This window comes from Solanum lycopersicum, chromosome 9 (assembly GCF_036512215.1).
Source record: "Solanum lycopersicum chromosome 9, SLM_r2.1".
Taxonomy (NCBI): domain Eukaryota; kingdom Viridiplantae; phylum Streptophyta; class Magnoliopsida; order Solanales; family Solanaceae; genus Solanum; species Solanum lycopersicum.
The window spans coordinates 20,802,846-20,818,854 of record NC_090808.1 but is presented as its reverse complement, the minus strand read 5'-3'; the positions used below and the strand labels follow the sequence as shown (position 1 = coordinate 20,818,854).

The following is a 16,009-nucleotide window of genomic DNA, read 5'->3' as shown; positions in this document are numbered from 1 at the left end:
TAGAAAAGCAGGGAGCATGGGTAGTTTAGCCCACTTACAAGTTTCTAGACGCCCATTGGCTATAAAGGTTCATACTCTAGCTAACGACTTTATGAGGTTAGAAGTAAATGAGAAGGGTGGATTTTTGGCCAGTGAGGAGGCGAGATATTCTTTTCTTGACAAGATCAAGGGAAAACAGTTTGATGATGAGAAACTAAGCCGAATTCGGGATATAGTGTTGCGAGGAGAGGCTAAAGAAGAAATAATGGATGAGGAAGGTGTTTTGAGAATTAAGTGAAGGGTATGTGTGCCCCGTGTTGATGATTTGATCCACACTATTCTAACAGAGGCTCATAGTTCTGGATATTCTATACATCCTGGTGCAACCAAGATGTACCATGACCTAAAGAAACACTTTTGGTTGGGTACAATGAAGCGCGACATTGTTGATTTCGTTTCCAAATGTCCAAATTGTTAGCAAGTGAAGTATGAACACCAGAGGGTCGGAGGAACACTTCAGAGAATGCCCATTCCTGAATGGAAGTGGGAGAGAATTGCAATGGACATCGTGGTTGGTCTTCCAAAGACATTGGGGAAGTTTGACTCTATTTGGGTAATTATGGACAGATTAACTAAGTCTGCTCACTTCATCCCGGTCAAGGTGACCTACAATGCAGAGAAGTTAGCCAGACTCTACATCTCAGAAATTGTTCGATTGCATGGAGTTCCACTTTCCATCATATCAGATAGAGGTACGCAGTTTACTTCTATGTTTGGGAGAACATTGCATGCTGAATTAGGTACTAGGTTGGACCTTAGTACTGCATTTTACCCTCAGACCGATGGTCAGTCTGAGCGAACAATTCAGGTGTTGGAAGATATGCTTCGTGCATGTGTGATAGAATTTGAGGGTCATTGAGATAACTTCTTACCCTTAGTGGAGTTTTCATACAATAATAGCTATCACTCAAGTATTGATATGGCCCCTTTCGAAGCATTGTATGGGAGGAGATGTAGGTCTCCCATTGTTTGGTTTGATGCATTTTAGGTTAGACCTTGGGGTATTGTTCTTTTGAGGGATTCATTAGAGAAGGTGAAATCTATTCAAGAAAAGCTTTTAGCGGCTCAAAGCAGGCAAAAGGAATATGCAGATCGAAGGGTTAGAGACTTGGAGTTAATGGAGGGTGAGCAAGTCTTGCTGAAGGTTTCGCCCATGAAAGAGGTAATGCGGTTTGAAAAAAGAGGTATGCTAAGGCCAAGGTATATTGGACCATTCGAAGTACTTAAGCGAGTAGGGGAGGTGACTTATGAATTAGCCTTGCCCCCAGGACTGTCAGGAGTGCATCCGGTATTTCATGTGTCTATGTTGAAAAGATACCATGGGGATGGAAACTACATTATTCGATGGGATTCAGTTCTGCTTGATGAGAATTTGACTTATGAGGAGGAGCCTGTTGCCATTTTAGATAGAGAAATTCGCAAGTTGAGATCAAGGGAGATTGCATCCATCAAAGTTCAATGGAAGAATCGACCAGTTGAAGAGTCCACTTGGGAGAAGGAGGCTCATATGCGAAGAAGATACTCACACCTGTTTACAAAAATCAGATACTCCTTTTCGCCCTTGTTTTTCTTCTTGTGATCGTTCGAGGACGAACAATGGGTAAATTGGTATCTATTGTAATGACCTGTTTAGTCGTTTGGAGCAGCAGAGTTAAATTCTGAAAATCACTGTCTGGGTCGACAAATCCCATGACTGACCGTCATAGGGACGACGGACCATCGAGGGTGTCTCGTTCCAAAACACTTACAATTCTGAAAAAATTGGGTACTGAGAACAACTCTCTGAACTTCGCGACGACATGGCATGACGGACCGTCGTGGGCACGATGGACCGTCACAGACCCTTTGATGAAATTGAGTCTTTGAACTCTGTGACGACTTAGCAGGACGGACCTTCGCAGGCACGACGGCCCGTCACACACTGCGTAACCCTTACCGGGTCGGATTTTTGTTAAATATTTTAAGGGGCGTTTTGGACTATTCCTTCTTATAATTATAAAGTTAGTGGTTGAATGTTAATAATCCAATTACTTGGGGGTTAAAGGAGACAACCTTGGATTAATTAGTGGGTTACTTTTACCATCTTTTATAGTTAATTATATGGTAATTAGGGTAAAAGAAAAAGAGTTTGAATAAGAAAAATAGAAAGAACAAAGAGAGGGAGAAACGATAGATCGAGAGAGAGGAAGAATGCAGCTTTTGGAAGATAGCTTGTTTGATCGCGAATCTTCGGTGGAGGTAGGTTATGGTTTATGCTATTCATAGTAAACTCTTTATAGCGAATGATGTGTATTGGGTAGTGTTATAAACCCTTCTATATGCTTAATTGTATGCTTGCATGAATGTAAGTATATAATTGTGATAAAATAAGCATGATGAAGCTATTGAATCCTAAATCTTGAAAAACCCTAATCTACTTTGTTAATTATGATGCCTTGGTATAACAGAAGGCTTGATGAATGAAAGTAGTGAGATTAGGGGATCGGGTGTCACGTTTCGACAAAAGGATAGAATATGGATTGGGTGCCACGTTCCGGTACGAGGATAGTATATGAGGATCGGAGTGTCACGTTCCGACACCGGGATAGTATATGGATCGGGTGCCACGTTCCGGTACCAGGATAGTATATGAGGATCGCAGTGTCACGTTCCCACACCAGGATAGAATATGGATCGGGTGCCACGTTCCGGCACAATGATAGTATATGAGGATCGGAGTGTCACGTTCCAACACCAGGATAGAATGAGAATCGGAGTGTCACGTTCCAACACCACGATAGTATATGGATCGGGTGCCACGTTCCGACACCAGGATAGTATATGAGGATCAGAGTGTCACGTTCCGACACCAGGATAGAATATGGATCGGGTGTCACGTTCCGACACCAGGATAGTATATGAGGATCAGAGTGTCACATTCCGGCACCACGATTAGTAAAGAGAATGAATCTTGAAATATGTTAATATACTCATTTTAATGAACCTAATTCCCAAATGAGTATGATGGGGAGGCGTGATTCCTCATTGATGTGCTTGGTGTTGTGACCAAGGGTTATGGTAATTGTAAATGCCGCATGTTAAGTATTGTAGTTGATTTTATGATATTATCTAATATATACTGTTTTCTATTTTGAGTTGGCCGATAATATCTACTCAGTACTTGTGTTTGTACTGACCCCTACTTGTATGTTTCTTCCTTTGTTATTTGTGGAGTACAGCAAACGTACCGTCGTCTTTAACTCAATCGCAACTCTTGCCAGTCTTCATTACACCGGATTTTAGGTTGAGCTAACGCTTCTAGCTTGGACTGGATCTTCTTCTTCATGTCTTGATGCCCTGAAGATCTGACATGGACTAGCTTTTTATTTATTCTAAGCTTTCTAGATACTTTTAGAATTAGTAATTTGAGGATAGATGTTCTTGTGATGATGACTTCCAGATTTTGGGGATAATGATAAGTTTTGAGTTTTAGAAGTTATTATTGAGTTTTAAGTCTTCCACATTTTGTTCTGTTTACTATGTTTGAAAATGTTGGGGTTTAGATTGGTTGGTTCGCTCACATAGTAGGATAAGTATGGGTGCCACTCGCGACCCGTTTTGGGTCGTGACACGCAGTGACCTCCCAGATTTGACCCCGTCATTTTTAAGTCAAATTAAAATTGGTTAAATGGTCCTATATGTACAGTGGTCTTTTAGGTATTTTTGGGACTAGTTATTGACGGTTATTGAGTCTTATTAAACCCCAAAAAGTCACCAATTAATCAAGACCCCTCAATTCAAAAGAAAACCTCTCCATTCTTTCTCTCCAAAATCTCCATTGATGAAGCTTTGAAGCTCCAAGGTAGAAGACTGATTTCCAAGTTTTTCTACAGCATTTTCGTGGGCTTTTATTCACATAAGGTATAGTCATCATTTGATTCTATCCCATTCAAGGAGTAAAATTTAAATGGTTTTAAAAATGATCAAAATCATAAAATCTTTTATTTCAACTTCTAGAATCTGGTATGAAATGATTTGCAACAATATTTTACGATATAATTGATGTTAATTGAATGATTTTACATCGAATTCCTTATGAACCCATGCAAAGCACGAAATTAAAATTTTGGCTATATTATGGGTGATGTGATCATAGTTCTACTGTATTGATTTTTTGTGTAGATTACTTTGGGCTATTGAATTATGTAAGAAGCATGTTAGAATTTTATATAGGCTGTACTAATTTAATGAATTTCATATTGTTTTTCGTTGGATCATTACTTAGTTTGATTATTGGTTTGGATTGGTTTGTATGCCTATTGGTAAGAGCCACCGTGGATTAAATTGGTTATATTGGCTATAGATTAGAGGTGTTGATGATGGAATGGTGATATGTTGACCTAACCTCTTCTTTGTTGTCTAGAATAGGTATTTCAATTGGGATTTTTGGTATGGTCCAATTATGGTGGCAGTGCTCATGTGGTATAATTGTCCATATACCTTGCGCGCTCCCTTTTGGGCTAGTCTGGCTATGGGTCATGCCCAATGTGACACTATGCCCCTCTATGCTTACTGATTTGAGTTTAAAAAAACTAGGAAAACATTTACTTGTATAGTGAAGATTTTGACCAGAAAAGGTTTGTATATTTAAATTTAATCAACCATAGATATATAACATAGCATAATGCCTTATTCGAAGGTGTGGCATAAAAATTTAGAGTTTATATTAATAGCTATGCGTTCTTATAAGACTTGACTCCAAAAAGACTCATGAGCTAAAAGAGAAGGGAAAGTACTGCCCCATATGTTAGGTCTATGATTTTATGTTTCCGTTCCATATACAGAAAGATTGGGAGATACTATTGTTATTTTTGATTGTTAAGGCCTGGAAGCTAAGCTCAAAATGTGTAACCTCCATTGAAGTATTGGTGAAGGAATAAAATTTGACATAGGATACTTGGGGATGGAAGATGGTAGAGATCCTAAGTAACCCTCCTCATTCAAAACATCAACATAAGGATCTGAGATCATGTGGTTCCCTCATATGATCATAATTCCTATTAGAATTTGTTCATTTGATATGTCATTAACATGTCTTGAGCTTAGTAGGTATGTGATACGCTCAAACTTACTTCTCAAATGAGAAGTAAAGCGGTCGCGTCAAGTAAATAAACCAACTAGTGAGGTTGGGATCGTTCCCACGAGGAAAATAGTCTAGACTTAACTTCAACTTGTTATTACAATTGTTCGGTTGATGACTTCCTTAGAAACTAAAAACATAGAAAGGGGGGTTCTATCTCTAAATAAGTGAAAATAAACAACGAACTTGAAAGATACACTTAACAACTTTTAGTTTTGGGTGTTAATCAATTAATCAAAGTAACTACGGTTTACGTGTTCCCCACAGGTTCATAACTTGATAATTCTAACTATAACAATTCTTTCCTAGTATCTTGCATGCAAAGTGATAAGTTATCTATTTCTAAATCCTTGGTCCAGCATCTAGAAAATCTTACTCCGCACCTTGATCTGGCTACGTGTGTTGCTTTCCTAACCCTTATCTTTACCTCATATTAAGCATCGTATTCGATATTTGACTAAGTTATTACCTCGTACCAATCAATACTAGCGTATTAGATAGTATACACTAAATCTATGTTAATAATTCTTTTCCTATTATATACATCCTTGGTCCGGGAAGTAGCATTAAGGCGAGTTGTAACATTGATCATCAGTTAAAAAGACTTCTAAGTGAAAGAATTATTAATACATGCGAGACACTATTCTAGAATTGTTATTTTAGCTAGGGTTTATCTCATTATTTGCTTGTGGTTCCCACAACCCTAGTTATGGAGTTTAGTTACTCATGGCCATAAACACAATATTCAAATATGTTAAATAAGAATTCATGTACTTACTTCAATTAGAAAGAATAAAGTCCAAAAATTTGCTTGATTAATAACCAAAAATCACTTGTAAGAATCTCCAAAAATCAAACACTAATACACAAAGTCTAATAATATGATGTCTAATCTCCCCGAGTCTAACCTCAAAAACAAGTTTTTTCGAACTATTTATAAAAAATAAAAACCTTATTAAACAAGGATTCTAATTACTGGAAATCTGCCAAAACGCGGTTGGGTCGACGGACCACGCGACGGACCGTCGTAGACTCCGTCGTCCCATACTTGGTGCAATTTCTTCTGCTGCTTTCTCCATTCCCCTTGATGGCAAGTGTGACGGACCGTCATAGGCACAACGGTCCATCAAGGGTCTTCGTTTCAAAATACTTCAACTCTTGGAATCTGTACTAGGATCACTTCTCTGATCTTCACGACGAACCTGCAGGACGGACCGTCATAGCCATGACAGACCGTCACAAGCTTCGTAATCCCCCACTTGGTCAGACTTCCCCATCTTCCTTCAGCAGCTGCACTACGCTGCCACATACGGACCGTCACAGGCACGAAGGACCGTCATAAGCTCCGTAGGTGGTCTCTTCTGCATTTTTCGCTCAAAATCTCCGCTTTCAGCTCTAGACAGATTTCCTGCAAAACAAAGAGAAACTTATATCAAAATTAGCACAAAAAAAGGCTTTCAAACACATTAAACTTAAGGAAAAAGTATTAATTATACCGTGAAACCACGGTATATCAACACTCTCAACTTAAATTCGTTGTTTGTCCTCAAGCGACGCACTATGACTCACAACACAATCTTTGTACAATAGTATTCATGTTTTATCCTTTGCAATTATTTGTCTATAAATCCCGATTAATCTCATCAAATCTATGCATGCTATCACTATTAGGCTTGAATTTTGTGGGATTCGAACATGACACAGACTCACCATGCACTTACACCTGTCCTCTTCAATTTCTCATCAAGGTGCTAATAATTCCGGTATTGCAACTAGTGTCCTCACTTTAGAACAAAATCCTTATTTTTCATAAAATGATTTCAGTTTGAGTATAAGGATTACTTTTCAACACTCGCTCTCAGGAAAATGTAACACTCATTCATACCTATTGCCATAAGCTTGCCCTTATTTTCACTGCCTTAAGTTAGCTATACAACCCTTAGGATCACGATAGGACTTTCTCAGCTTGTAGCATTGGATCAGAGTCAGGTAGGGTATATTTAGGTATACTTTAGTGACTTTTTGACCTCCTTGACATATTGGCTAAACCTTCCACTTTCTATCACTTTATCTAGTCCAGTTTCTCCCATTCATTCATCTTTCTATTTTCCCTTCTTTCTTCATTTGTGTAAGTGACTCTTTTCCCTTTTTTTTCTTTCAACGAGTTCTTGAGTCACTTTACTTTTATTCTTTCAACCCCACTTTCCAGAACATTCCTCAAAACAGCCACCCTCAACTCATGGCTTTGCCATGAGTCAAGGTACACAATACCCAAAGTCGGGTCAGGGCCGTAACGAAGGTTGTTGATGCATTAGCCACCCTCAACTTATGCTTTTGGCATAAGCTGAGGTGCACATGTCCAAGGAGGGACCAGGGCCAACATATTGTTCCCAGAAAAGATCGGTTGGGGTGAAAAAGAAAGGTCTAATTTTAAGCTCAAATTATTTGGATCAAAGAAGGATAAATTTCACTTGGTTTCTTATATTTAGTCTAGAAATGGTCTATCTTGAATAAGGGCCTATGATCCTTTCCTAATTGTCTATTACGACTTACTTTTAGCAGGACTAACCAGGCAAGTTCTAGCTTAGTACCAGTAGTGGACTATTCAAATTTCCTCACACTCACTTGACATCTCATCAATATACCAGATTATCAGACACCTAGTTCGACTTGAAGATTTAGGGTAATGCAATGGTGTAACTCTATTTCATGTTTAGAGCCACACAATTATCAGTTACTACGCCTAGTCATGCAACATATTCCAGTTTTATCAGGATATCATTTTAGCCATCATGCTTCAGAGTTAAACTATGTACAAAAGATATAACATGCCGGTTCAATAGAAAAAGTAATTAGTCTTTTGGGGAAAAAAAACACAGGCAAGAAAACCCTAAAAGAGGATAGTGAGTTGGGCTACTCAGACTGCACCCTAACACTCTCTTTCCATTTACCCCACCCCCAACAAAAAAGCATGCAATTGTCCCCAATGCATTAAAAATCTAAATATTTGAGTGGTAGGTGAAGCAAACCTGTGGCGCAAAGCGCCGTCGATTTAACAAGCTGGTGGGTCCAGTTCCTCGGAACCCACATCCTCAGTAATCAAGACACCCTCAGTGGTGTCCTACGCAACACCCTCACCATCAGTATTGCCTCCTGCTGTCTCTACAGTGCGGGAGCTAGACGCCCCAGCCGCTATCTGCGATGCTCTGATTTTGTGTGCCTCCGCCTCAGCAAGTGAGGCTCTCCTTGCAGCCTCCATCTCTCGGCGCTCCTTCTTCCTTACTCGCGTCTCATCCTCTGCTCGGCCCCTACTCCTCTTGTCACTCTATCGAGGTGGAGGTGGTGGAATTTCAGTAGTAAACAGGGCCGCCAATATTGTGTCCTCATCAGGCTCGATAGAAGGGGCCTCATAATCCGACACCCTTGCCTCTAGTATCGTGATGATGTCTGCACGAAGACTGTTGACTGTAGCCTGAAGAGCCGACACATCTACCGGAGGGGCTGGTTGAGCTAACACTCTCAACTCAAAGGCATCTAGGCGCTGGTTAACCTCAGCAATCTTCCGCATGGTAAACTGCTGCATCTTTCTCTCTAGACGCGCTTCAGACTTAGTGATCGACTTCTTCATCCACGGCTGGATATAATGTAGAAGAGTGGCCATTTGTGCATCCAATTTTTGGACCCTAGCAAGCGGGACCAGTAACGGTAGAGGGGCGGTGCGAGAGGAGCTCGGAGCTGGGCTACTACCCGGGATAGACTCGACCGGGGTAGTGTTAGTGGATGCCTGTGTAGCTGCGCGGGCCTGGGCCACCGTATCCGCAAGATCATTAGCAAGTGGTCGCAGCTCTGGATGGGGCCCTCGACATGGGGCCAACTCATTGGCCTCGTCTCTGATGAAGCCGACGTCAACGGTGCCCTGCGGGGTCTTTATCTTATCTATGTGCCATATGGGCACACCTGCGGTCCTGCAAAGGGAAAAGATCACAGACGGGAAGGGGTAGGTAGTAGTGACCTTGAATGCCCTCTCGTGCATGACTGCCTGGAGAAGCCATGCGAAGTCGACCTCGAATCCGGATATCATCGCCGCCATCAACACTGCTCGATCCCAGGTGACGATGTTATCAGCAGCTGTGGGGGAAAGGCAGTGACAAACGAGCAGCCATAAGAACGTCGCGACGAATGTGAGGTTGACCTTCTTGATGACACCCTTCGGCTTAGTGACCCAATCGGCACCCTCTCCATCTACTGACAGATGCTGGGCAATCCACCTCTTGGTGGTCTCTTTCAGTGCGGGCTCGCACAAGAACTGTCCATCCTTTACTATCTGCCAGCGATAGTCAAACTCGGCACTCTCGCCGTATAGGAACCGGCGGATAGCTGGCAGGGAAATGTCAACCTGCACGCCCCGGACTTGAACCTGCTCCAGTGGGGCCTGTTTAGTGGGAGCAGCCCGCCTATCGATCTGTGATCGGAGAGTCGCTACATAGGATGCGTAGAACTCGCGGACCATTTCCTCGCTATATCGTCCCAACGGACGGGCTGTCAACTCTAAGCGATGCCTGGTGAAGAGGTTGTGGATCTCCGGCACCGATGGGAGACTCCCTGTAAGTACCCGCCGCTCCAGAGTGAGTGTCCGAGTCATTACTCCTTTATCAGTTAGGAATTTGGCATCCGAGTAAACTTGAAACTGGCCTTCGACACACCACCGGTTTGGCTGGTCAGAGGCTGGGGTGGGGACCTGGCTGGTGCGCCGAATGTAGAGTCTAAACTGTCAGCCTCATCAGACGAGGCCGACGCTGCAGCAGTGGCGGGTGCGGGAACCTCAGCAGTGCCTGAAGCTTCCTCGGACCATGATACTCCTAAGGAGCCAGACGATCCTTCCTCATTTGTGGCTGACCTAGAGGGTGTGCCGATCAATGTGTGCTCCTCATCAGACTGGGAGGCAGTGACTACGTCGGACGCCAACATCTTGGGTGTGGCTCTGAGCGCACGTGCAGCACGGGAAGGTGCGGAAGTGCCAAGGGGCACATATTCAGGGTCCCGCTCATCATCAGAGTCGATGATCAAGCGTGCAGACTGGGCAACAGACTTTTATCGCCCGCGAGTGTAGGTTCGGTCTTGCTTGGGTGCCATAGTAGATAGTACCTGTAAAGGATCAATATTAGTATGAGTAGTGGCAAACAAGACAGGCAAGCCCATATGACATAAAACATTGAAAATAGTGTGTTAGTGATATTGCAACTGTATCACACGACGGACCAGATGACGGCTCGTCGTGGCTATGACGGACCGTCATGAGGTCCGTCATGTTGTACTTAGTCTATGTATATATAAAGAACCCTGAAGGAGGGGTCTCTGACCATCATGATGGTCGAGCAGGACGGGCCGTGGTTGGTACGATGGTCCGTCGTAAGAGTCCGTTGTAGGACACTTGAGAAAATGTTTGGAGACCCTTATCAGAGGGGTCTCTGACCATCATGACGATCGTGCAGGATGGACCGTCGTGGGTACGATGGCCCGTCGTAAGTGTCTGTCGTACGACACTTAGAAAATGTTGGGAGACCCTTAGAAGAGGGGTCTCTGACCATCATGACGGTCGTGAAGGATGGACCGTCGTGGGTATGACGGTCCGTCGGAGGACACTTAGAAAATTTCTAAAGACACATAGAAATAGGGTCTCTAACAACCAGAACGGTTGTGCAGGACGGACCGTCGTGATTACAACGGTCCGTCACAAGCGTCGTTGGGACAGGGTGCTAGGGCTTTTGGAACGGACCCTACGACGGTCCGTCGTGTGGGAGAGGGTCCATCATCGGGTCTCATTCTTAGTAGCAGTGATAGAACTGGGGGTACCCTATGCATCCTCGATGAACCCACATGGTCTTGTAGTGTTGTGGACCTATATTTGTCTATCCCAACTACCTAGGAAGCTACCAATGCAAAATCACCTATGCCTAGGGTTGGCAACATGGCAAACTCGAACATTTTGAGCTTAGGTTTAGACATAATCATATAAAGGAAACAATATACGACTAAGAACTAAGCTAATACTAACTACTAATCAAAAATGAAAGATAAATGAGTATAAATTTAGAGACTCATACCTTGGAAATGGAGAAAAAAAACAAATGGAGAATGATGCAGTTGGTAAGGTAGACACCTACAGCAGCAACACCGACTAATAGATGATAATTATAAGGCTTAGGAGGATTTTGGGGGAAATGATCAGTGGGGGAAATGTGGAAGTTGAAAAGAGAGGGGAGAGGAGAGGAATAAGGAAGTAATGGGGTGAAATATGGAGGGGTGGGGAGTATAAACGATCAGATTTAGAAAAGGGTCCAGCCGGGTCGGGTCGGGTAGAATTCATTAATCACACGACGGTTCCCCGACGAAGGTCCGCCGCAGTGGTGATGACCCGTCGTAGGTTCCGTCGTGTGTGCCCTAATTTCAAAATGACAGAAAAATGTACCTGGTGTGACGGATGCATACGACGGTCCGTTGCATGCGCAACGGTCCGTCGATGTATCCGTCAGTGGCTGCTAAGAAGTAGGTTTCTGTAGAATTTCCTCATGATGTGCCTGCAAATTTAAAACCCATTAATTGAAAAATGCTACCATTATTAAAAAGACGATAAGCATTGGGTTGCCTCCCAACAAGCGCCTCATTTTATGTCGCGGCACGACTGGGGCCACTTGATTACTCAGACTTCATCAAAATGGTATGCCTGGATCACTTCATTCGCTGATTCAGCATGCCCGGGATAGATTTTTATACGCTATCCATTCACCTTGAACAGCACACCCTCCTTAGTTTCCAACTCAACTGCTCCATGAGGGAATAGTTGGGTAACCGTGTAAGGACAAGTCCATTTGGACTTGAGTTTGCTTGGAAACAAACGCAATCTGGAATTGAATAAAAGCACCAAATCCCCGACCATAAACTCTCGTTTTTCAATTTTGTTGTCATGATACTTCTTCATCTTTTCTTTATATAGGGCTGAGCTTTCATAGGCTTTCAAGCGAAATTCGTCAAGTTCGTTCAACCCATTTAACCGTTGCTCTGCAGCTTCGCTCCATTCCATTTTTAACTTCTTCATAGCCCACATGGATTTATGCTCTAACTCAACCGGAAGATGACAAGCTTTCCCATATACAAGTTGGTATGGAGACATACCTATGGGAGTCTTATATGATGTCTGGTATGCCCAAAGAGCATCACCAAGCCTCCTTGACCAATCCATTTTACTAGAATTCACTGTTTTGGACAATATCTGTTTGATCTCCTGATTCGTTACTTCAACTTTCCCACTAGTTTGAGGGTGGTAAGGAGTAGCCACATTATGGCGAACCCCGTATTTCTCCAATAACCCCTTGAAAAATCTGTTGCAGAAGTGGGAGCCCCCATCACTAATAATGGCCCTTGGGGTGCCAAAACGGGAGAATATATTCTTTTTCAAAAATGCAGTGACACTCTTCCCTTCATTGTTTGCGAGGGCTATGGCTTCGACCCATTTAGATACATAATCAACTGCTACTAGAATGTACTTCCTCCCATGAGAACTCACGAAAGGGCCCATAAAGTCAATATCCCACACATAAAATAACTCAATCACAAGAATGGGGTTTAGAGGGAGCTCTTGCTTTCTTCAAATACCACCATCTCGTTGACATTTTTTACATACTTTAGAAAACCCATGAGCATCTTGATGAAGAGTTTGCCAATAGTAACCACATTACAATATCTTGTGAGCGGTACGGATACCACTGTGATGTCCGCCAACAGGAGAAGAATGGCATGCCTCTAACACACTCAACATTTTGCTTTCTGGCACACAACGCCGCATAAGCCCGTCGGCACAACTCCTATACAAGTTTGGTTCATCCCAAAAGAACTTCTTCACATCATGCATGAACTTTTTCCTTTGATGAAAGGACAAGTCTGATGGAACAATATCACTAGCCAGATAGTTCGGAAAATCTGTGAACCATGGAATCAAGTCTTGTGAAGCAGACAATACATGTTCATTGGGGAAATTATCATTAACGTTAGTATTATCCCCTAACTCTCTCATAGCTTCATCCTCTAGACGAGACAATTGATCAGCAACTTGATTTTCAGTCCCTTTTCTATCCAGCACTTCAAAGTCAAATTCTTGCAGCAGTAATACCCAACGAATCAGCCTTGGTTTCGCATCCTTCTTCGCCATCAAATATCTCAATGATGAATGATCAGTATGCACTATAACTCTATTACCTAGCAAATAGGAGCAAAATTTCTCAAAAGCAAAGACTACTGCAAGGAGTTCTTCAGTCACTGTGTAATTCTTCTGAGCTTCATTTAGGGCTTTACTAGCATAGTTAATTGGGTGAAGGATTTTGTTTCTTCTCTGTCCCAATACTACACCAAGAGCCACCCCACTAGCATCGCACATTACCTCAAATGGACTGTTCCAATCCGGAGAAATAATGATAGGCGCAGACACTAACTTTTCTTTTAGCTCACCGAATGCTTTAAGAAAGGATTCATCAAAACAAAATTAACATTCTTTCTTCAGCAATTTGCACAATAGGTGTGCAATCTTTGAAAAGTCTTTGATAAATCTCTGGTAAAAACCTGCATGCCCAAGAAAGCTTCTCACACCTTTCACAGAGATCGGTGGGGGAAGTCTCTCTATTACCTCAACTTTAGCTCGATCAACCTCTATGCCCTTTTCTGAAATGCGATGACCCAACACAAAACCCTGTTTCACCATGAAATGACATTTTTCCCAGTTTAGTACAAAATTGCAGTCTTCACATTTCTTAAGAACCTCAGATAAATTGGTCAAACACCGTTCGAATGAATCAACAACCACAAAAAAATCATCCATAAAAACTTCTATAGTATCCTCCACCATGTCAGAAAATATTGACATCATACATCTCTGAAAGGTTGCGGTGCATTGCACAACCCAAATGGCATTCTTATGAACGCAAAAATCCCATATGTACAAGTGAAAGTGGTTTTCTATTGATCTTCTGGTGCAATAGAAACCTTATTATACCCCGAATACCCATCAAGAAAACAATACCACCCTTTTCCGGCAAGTCTATCCAACATCTGATCCATGAAGGGCATAGGAAAATGGTCTTTTTCAGTCCATGAGTTCAGTTTACGGTAATCCATACACACCCTCCATCCAGTAACCGGTCTCATTGGAACAAGTTCATTCTTTTCGTTGGGGACCACAGTCATTCCCCCTTTCTTAGGTACACACTGAACCGGGCATACCCAACTACTATCAGCGATTGGATAGATTACTCCGGCATCCAACCACTTGATGATTTCCTTCTTCAAAACCTCTTGCAAAGGAGGATTCAAGTGTCTTTTATTCTCAATACTCGGCTTATGATTAGGCATGAGTTGGATTTTATGAGAGCAAATACCAGGAGGGATCCCAATAATGTCCGCAACGGTCCACCCAAGAGCTCTTTTGAACCTTTTTAGTACCTTCACCAAACTCTGAACCTGTTGTTCATCCAAGTCTGATGCAATGATTACCGGAAAAGTGTCACCCATTCCTAAGAATTCATACCTGAGATAAGGAGGGAGAGCTTTTAGTTCTAATTTTGGAGCTTCCTCTACAGTTGATTTAGCGGGCGGGGACTCGCGATTCATAATATCAAGCTCAAATTTCTTTGGTTTAAACCAAACATCACCTCGGTCAAGAGCCGCGACTAATGACTCATACTCTTCAATGCAATCGCTATCAAAGTTCATTATCACTGCCGCCAATGCTTCGACACCTAGACGTTCTTCTATTTGTCTCAAATGTCTCACCCATGTTGTAGGATATAACAGATGCCGATTGGAGCTCACCACTCTGCCTCATGGACCTACAAATATTAAAGGTCACTTCCTCATTGTTCAACTGAAATTTCATCTGCCCCTTTTCCATGTCTACTATGGCTCTTCCTGTAGCTAGGAATGGCCTCCCAAGGATAATTGGCACTTCAAAATCAACCTCACAATCAAGAATAACAAAATCGGCTGGAAAGATGAATGACTCCACTTTTACTATCACATCATGAAGTATCCCTATGAGTCATTTTACTGTTCGATCAGCTATCAGTAGCCGCATCGCAGTGGGCTTTGGGTCACCCAAACCCAACTTTTGGTAAATCGAGAGGGGCATGAGATTTATGCTTGCCCCCAGATCACATAATGCTTTCGCAAAATGTAATAGTCCAATTGTACAAGGAATAGTGAACGCACCCGGATCTTCTTTCTTTTGGAACAGAGATCTTGTAGCAATAGCACTATAATGCTGCATTTTATCATCATCCTCAAAAGTAACCGATCTTTTCTTTGTGACCAAATCTTTCATAAAATTGGCATAACCGGGCATTTGTTCTAAAGCTTCTACCGAAGGGACATTGATAGAAAGTTACTTCAACATTGTTATAAAACGTCGATATTTGCCATCCTCGGTCTTTTTCATTAATCTTTGAGGAAATGGGGGTTGTGGCATAGGCATGGGAGTTACCTTTTTAGGCACTTCAGCATCTTTTGAAATGTTATCCTCTAAATCAACATCAATATTTACCACTTTATCAGTATCTTTTGTCACCTCATTCTAATTAGATAGCATAGGTGGGGCAATGGCTTGCTTGCCACCGCGAGTAGTAATTGCCATACAATGTCCATCATTTTTCGGATTTTGGACAGTGTTGCTAGGAAGAGTGCCCGGTTGCCGTGTGTTCACAGTTGCAGATAATTGGGCCAATTTTAACTCAAATTGCTTAATCGATATTGCATGTTTATCAACTTTTTGCCCAATACCCCTTAAATCATTCCTCAACTCTTTATTGT

The 16,009-nt window shown here is 42.2% G+C and overlaps 1 pseudogene; it reads right to left on the bottom strand.

The window, feature by feature from the left end:
• Positions 1 to 8,483: 8,483 nt before the first annotated feature.
• On the bottom strand, positions 8,484 to 15,545 carry LOC138338423 (uncharacterized; annotated as a pseudogene).
• Between the last annotated feature and the right edge of the window lie 464 nt (positions 15,546 to 16,009).